Source organism: Neoarius graeffei, chromosome 3 (assembly GCF_027579695.1).
Source record: "Neoarius graeffei isolate fNeoGra1 chromosome 3, fNeoGra1.pri, whole genome shotgun sequence".
NCBI classification, from domain to species: Eukaryota; Metazoa; Chordata; class Actinopteri; order Siluriformes; family Ariidae; genus Neoarius; species Neoarius graeffei.
The window spans coordinates 36,452,239-36,458,705 of record NC_083571.1 but is presented as its reverse complement, the minus strand read 5'-3'; the positions used below and the strand labels follow the sequence as shown (position 1 = coordinate 36,458,705).

The window sequence follows — 6,467 nt, the reverse complement described above, 5'->3', positions numbered from 1 at the left end:
CCATTCGAGGAAGGCAGGCATGATCTAGTAATCTGAAACAAGACTGAAGGTCCTCCATTCTCCAGCTACGTGCTGTTATACAGTGTAGTGACCTGTATCTTGTGAACATTTCAGATAAATGAAACAATGCATCTCTCTCCCCCTCTTAAATCCTGAGTGTGTTTGCGCTACAAAACAGGAAACCCACAGTGAGGCCCTGCACCTCAGGTGACACACTGACGTCCTTCAGTCACTGATCTCAGATCTGCTTTACACGCTGCAGGTTAAATCCTCAGTCACTTAGGACAGAACTAGGTATGAAAAATCACCTTGTAATTCCGTATCATATGAGTGTATGTATTACTGATCTCTCCTGTCCCTCTGATATTCCACTGATGATGAATTTAATCAAAGATAAGTAACATTTTAGAAGCCCACTTTAAGGGGAACTAAATATCTGGTCCAAAATGTTATAAATCTGAAGCTCACTGCTGTAGTGGCTTTTTGTTTTGAATGGAAAAAGTGTTTCTTAGCCACAAACCTGCGTTCACGACCCCCAAGGTGATTAAAAAATATTCCACTGGCTTTAACCAATCATGCGAAAGATTGTATTGACATCAAAGTGTTCATTTTAAAACAGTAAACATCACAGTTTAACCGCAACCAATGAGCTGTTAGAGAGCGAGAGAGAAACGTTCCACTGACGTGGACCAATCAGATTAAAGAACAAGCAACCGCATGAAAGAGCTTCAGCAGCACGAGCCGCTCAGCACCAGTGTCTGAGATGGAGACATCAAGAGTTGCTCTCATCGCTCTCGTGTGTAAGTCACATTGAACTTTTAGACACTTTCTAAAGAATTAAAGCTTGCTGTGAGGTTGTGCAGAAGTTTGTACACCCTCCTCAGTGTACTGTAAAGTGTGATGTTGTGTTGCAGGTGTTGTGTTCTCCAGTCAGAAGAGGATCTCTGGAGCAGAAGTGGAAATGAGAGTCAGACGAGGAGACAACGTCATTCTGTATTCCGACTGTGTTTGCAAAAGTGGATTTAAAACAGTGTGGTTTCGAAACTGCTCACATCAGAATCAACCTCCTCTCAAAATGTCGATCATAGATTTGATGCGTTTTGCTTCTCCACGTTACTCGTTTGTGTCAAACGGCTCCACCAACACACACAATCTCCTGATTAAGAACGTCACAGAATCAGATCTGGGCCTGTACTACTGCGCTACACATGAGACATTCATTTCAAATAACAAAGTCGGTGTCATAATCCCCAGTGCTGTGTATCATTACGGAAACAAATCCACTCGACTCTCTCTACTCGGTAAGATTGTCTCATAATAATTATTATTATTTTTATTTTTTTGTCTTTGCTGATTTTTTGTAAAATAGACACATCTTTTAGATTATCCAAATAAAACTGAAAACTGTGGCAGTGACATTTTTAGACTCAATTTGTGTGTGTGTGTTTGTGTGTGTGTGTGTGTGTGTGTGTGTTTCTCTGTAGAAACCTCTCCCAGGGTTACTGTTTCACCAAACACCCCGACCCCATGTGTATCAGAGTGGAGTGTTAGCTGGAAGCTGATGTTGAGTGTGTGTGCTGTGTGTGTTCTCCTCTCCTCACTCCTCTCCTCCATCTGTGTGTACTGCCTCTGCACAAACACCACTAAAGGTACTCACACACTCACTCTCAGCACTAACACTGTTTCACTATTCAATACAATCAGAATAAACTTTTCTCTTCACCATCAAGGATGCGTCTCTACTCACCTGTCAATCAGTTTGTTGGACAATTCAGAAAACTCCACCTCTGATCATCATTTAGACATTTTGTCTGAAGTATTTGGGGCGTGGCTTCATCCAGACAGCTTTAAATCATCTTCAGCAAATGGTTTCACTCTTTTAAGAGTTAAGATATCACCATTTCATTCACAGCAAAATTCGAACCTGATCTGGCAGGAAGTCACAAAAGGACGACTCGGAGATGTGATGAGGTTGGAGACGATGAGGTTTGTTATGCCTCGTTGGACATCCAGAACCTCAAGAAGAAGACGAAGAGGAAGAAGAGAGTTCAGCACTCTGATTTTAGCACGTATTCAGAGGTGAGAACTGAGAGATCCTGAGGAGGAGGAGTTAATGAATTGTGAAATTTGTATTAGATCACAGTGTATTATTTTAATAAACTCTTTTTACATTTAATTGACAAATATAGAGAGTAAAATGAATTTTAAATGGTTGGTGCCTGTGAGTCATTGTTTTATTGCTGAAATGTCCTTTTTTTGGATTAATTTTAATACTGAAATTGACTGCATTGTTAAAACTACATTTGGAACAAAATACCTTGTTGTTATATTGTTACTGATGTGAAAAAAATAAATACATATTATTCACTGCTCATTTTCAGCCTTTTTTCAGATGTGTGGAATTCTCTTTTGAGGATGAATTGTGTAACTTAATTGTGAAGGGTAAAAGGATAAGTTTTAAGGGCTGAACATGAACACTTATCACACCAACAAGTGAGGTGTTTGAGGAATTTAAACTGTGTGGGAGGGAGGAAGAGGAGGGAGAGTGAGTGGTTTAGTGGAGCAGGTGGGTTTGGGATGAAGTCTGTCTGGGAATATCATAGAGCTGTTTTCAAATGAGCAAGAATTTTTCTCCTTGTCATATTCTGTTACTCAAGGTGTTTACCTTTGACCTGGCCAATAACTACTGATTCCAGTCAATGAAGGACGGTATACTGTCATAATCTGAGAAAAGTTTGAAGTGCCTCCATCCTCCAGCTATGTGCTGCAAAGGAGCAGGAGGACTGGGGAGGTATCAGGGCTATTGAATGACTGAAATGTTACAGGTTCTCAGTGAAGCCATTATACAGGGTATAAGGCAGCCAGAATCACCTTATTGTACAAAAAGGCTATTTTTGGGTGGTCTTCAGGGGGCATGTAAACCAACCAATACTCTGTATTTAGTTCCAGCATGACAATAAATTTAAACCTCTAAGGCTACTTAGGCTCATCCACTTAGACCCCAAGGGTGGAGTGTCACCTCAAACACCTTCTATAGGCATCAGTGTCCCTTACAGAATCAGAGAGTTCCATGCAGTTTTGGGTATCATGTCTCAATGACTTTAAGCAAATGTTGTGTTTCCACCTCACAGCTCCAGCATCCCCAGTTAGATCCTTAGATCAGTTCACTGCATCTTTGTGGTTTCAGTGATTCCTGTAACCACTGGGGGAGAGAGAGAGAGAGAGAGAGAGAGAGAGAGAGAGAGAGAGAGAGCACAAAATAGCTGGTACAAGTGGTCTACCCCTGACAGAAACGGTGGAGTGGATCCACTGCCACTGAAGGGTAACAGGATAAGTTTTTAAGGGCTGAACATGAACACTAATCACACCAACAAGAGGAATTTAAACTCTGTGGGAGGCAGGAAGAGTTGTAAGAGTGAGGGGGTTAGTGGAGAAAGTGAATTTGGGATGAAGTCTGTCTAGGAATATCATAGAGTTGTGTTTAAGTAAGCAGGAATTTATCTCCTTGTGTCATATTTTGTTACTCCAGATATTGGCCTTTGACCTGCCCAGGAACTACTGATTCCATTCCATGAAGACATTATAATGTGCTTAGATTGATTTACTGCATCTTTGCAGTTTCAGCTATTCTCATAACCAGCAAGACAGTGAGAGAGAGAGAGAGGGAGAGAGAGAGAGAGAGAGAGAGAGAGAGAGAGAGAGTACAAAATAGCTGGTGCGAACAGTCGACTCCTGACAGGAATGGCAGAGTGGTTCCACTGCCACTCAACCACATCCCTAAAGCAATTAAGCTGGCTCATGATCATGTGATGTTGATCATTTGTCCAGGCATCTCCCTCTTCCCTCGATCTCTCACTCATTCTCTCTCTCTCCTTCCTACTCATTCCCTGGTCCCAGGTACCTGGAACTGAGGCAGGAAAAAAGCCAACAGGAAAGCCAGACATTTCCAGGATCATCATTCTCTCATGGAAGCAGGAATACTGCTTCCAAACCCTGATGCACCACAGGCCTCCCCTGATGGAGCCAGTACAAAACATGTGTCAGTGAGTATATAAGGGAGTACCTTTCAGGCCTTGGTGGACTTGGGGCATAACCAGACCACAAGCCATCAAAGCCTGATTCAATGTGGTGGGATTTCATGGGGATGTTCATGAGTATCTGATGGTGCCAGTCATTATTGAATTCATGAGGCAAAAGAATAAAGTGGAAGTGGTGATTTCTCCTTGCCTCAGCCATCCACTAATTCTTAGGCCAGGGTTCAATCATTAGTAAGGGAAATGTTTGTGGATGAGTCCTGCAGTAGTAAATCACAGTGTAGGATGGGGAGGTGGTTCTGGGGCCAATGGCATCAGCTCCACATCAGGGGACACAGAGGGTGGGGAGGCCTCTGGCCCTCCACCATTTGCAGGGTGTCGTATGTTCCTGAGGATGGATGGAACTCTGATGCACAGTCAGGTGGGAAAATGATGCTGAACCGGATCTTTTTTATTTTGACTCTCACTTGGTCTGAGTGTATTTTCTGGCACTCTAATGATTTTGGTATGCTCTGATTTTGTTGTCGATTTCAACAAATTAAGCAGTATTTTCAAAGTCATATGACTTTTTTGTATTCAGCACAAGTTCAGCTACAATAATATCTATGTAGTATGTGTGTCATGATTGTACTTTTAAAAAAAATAACAGATAAATTAATATGTTGTAAAAAGCAGTTTTAGAAGTGTGTTGGAATATGTGAAAAAACATTACCTTACCCATTGTGATGAACCGTTTTGATCACTTGAGGTGATTCTGTTCAGTCTTAGGACTGTATCAAGCACAAAAACTTAAATCTGCTTGTAGCGCCCCCCCAGCTCCACTGGCTTTATATACTGGGGTGCACACCCCAAGTTATTTTAAGTGGCAAGAAATCCCTTTCTTTATGGCAAGTTAATGCTTTATAGTAAATAACTAATTATCACCAATAGGCCTATTTAAGCAGCTAGAACTATTCAAAATAAATAAACCCTTCACTTAATCTGTAGCTCAATGCCCTGTCACTCATCAAATAAATTATGTTATCTGAGCATGTTCTAATACACAATGAAATAAACACTATCAATATTATGAGTCTAGGCAAAAATCTAAGAAATAAGCAAAATGCAACAGGTACGTTTAACTATTTACTTAAAAATATATATATTTAGGGGCGGCACGGTGGTGTAGTGGTTAGCGCTGTCCCCTCACAGCAAGAAGGTCCTGGGTTCGAGCCCCGGGCCCGGCGAGGGCCTTTCTGTGCGGAGTTTGCATGTTCTCCCCGTATCCGCGTGGGTTTCCTCCGGGTGCTCCGGTTTCCCCCACAGTCCAAAGACATGCAGGTTAGGTTAACTGGTGACTCTAAATTGACCGTAGGTGTGAATGTGAGTGTGAATGGTTGTCTGTGTCTATTTGTCAGCCCTGTGATGATCTGGCGACTTGTCCAGGGTGTACCCCGCCTTTCGCCCGTAGTCAGCTGGGATAGGCCCCAGCTTGCCTGCGACCCTGTAGAAGGATAAAGCGGCTAGAGATTATGAGATATATATATTTACATATATACACATTCAAATATAAAATTGCACCAACTCAAATGAATAGCTTTTGGATTTTTTACAAGTTTCTTGCAGTGTAAATAAAATCTCAAAACAGTCTTTCAGTTGTATAACCATACATTCCACAGTACACTTGCAAAATCAACAAAATGTAATAAAGCCGGCAGTTATTCGAACTGAGATGAAAAATTTAAATGAATCCAGGCAAGTAAATTAAATGACCTTAAATGGGTACCTAACCAGTTATCAGTTAAAAGGTGCAGTGCTTGTGTGTGTAGTAGCCTGAAGCAATATGGCTACTTCACGCTAGTGATGCAGCAAAACTCACTTGTGGCACTGATGGTTGTTGTCCTCACCGCGACCGCACAGCACTGACTGTGCTGGGGAGTGGAAATGTCTCCACTTGCTGAGGCTGTGCAGAGCTCATTGAGGCTGTGTGGAGATCGGTGGCCGAGTCGGCTACTCATGCAAAGTCCTTAACACTCCAGTAAGCTAGGTCAGGCAGACTAGCTTGTTGTTGTAGCCTCAGTGGAAACACTATGCCAGTGTTTTCAAGAGTAGTTGCCTGTTACACCGCTTTATCACTGTAGAATGTTATCATAAGACTCACTGTCCATTTGTCTAAGCACATTCACAATAATCATCCTTAACTTGGTGTGCTACCAACTTATAAACTCAAGCGGTGTGACCACACAACTTTTCATGCATGTCTCTCCTTCTCCCTCCATACACACCTTCCTGCTCCCTGCTGACCTTTCACCCCGACTGCTGATTGGATCCACATTCAATATAAGTACATCTAAACTAACTTATTATTAAAAGTAAAAGTTATTACCAAATTATGAAAGGTATGATAAAAATTTTAATAACAAGATTAAATAAAACAAGCAATAAAAAAGAAAG

General features: G+C 41.7%; 1 long non-coding RNA gene across 1 annotated transcript; it reads left to right on the top strand.

Moving 5' to 3' along the window:
• Positions 1 to 1,209: 1,209 nt before the first annotated feature.
• Positions 1,210 to 2,182, top strand: LOC132882772 (uncharacterized). Its single transcript, XR_009654224.1, has 3 exons — positions 1,210 to 1,301; positions 1,485 to 1,649; positions 1,913 to 2,182. It is a non-coding gene; the product is annotated as an uncharacterized LOC132882772 (long non-coding RNA).
• The last annotated feature ends 4,285 nt before the right edge of the window (positions 2,183 to 6,467 follow it).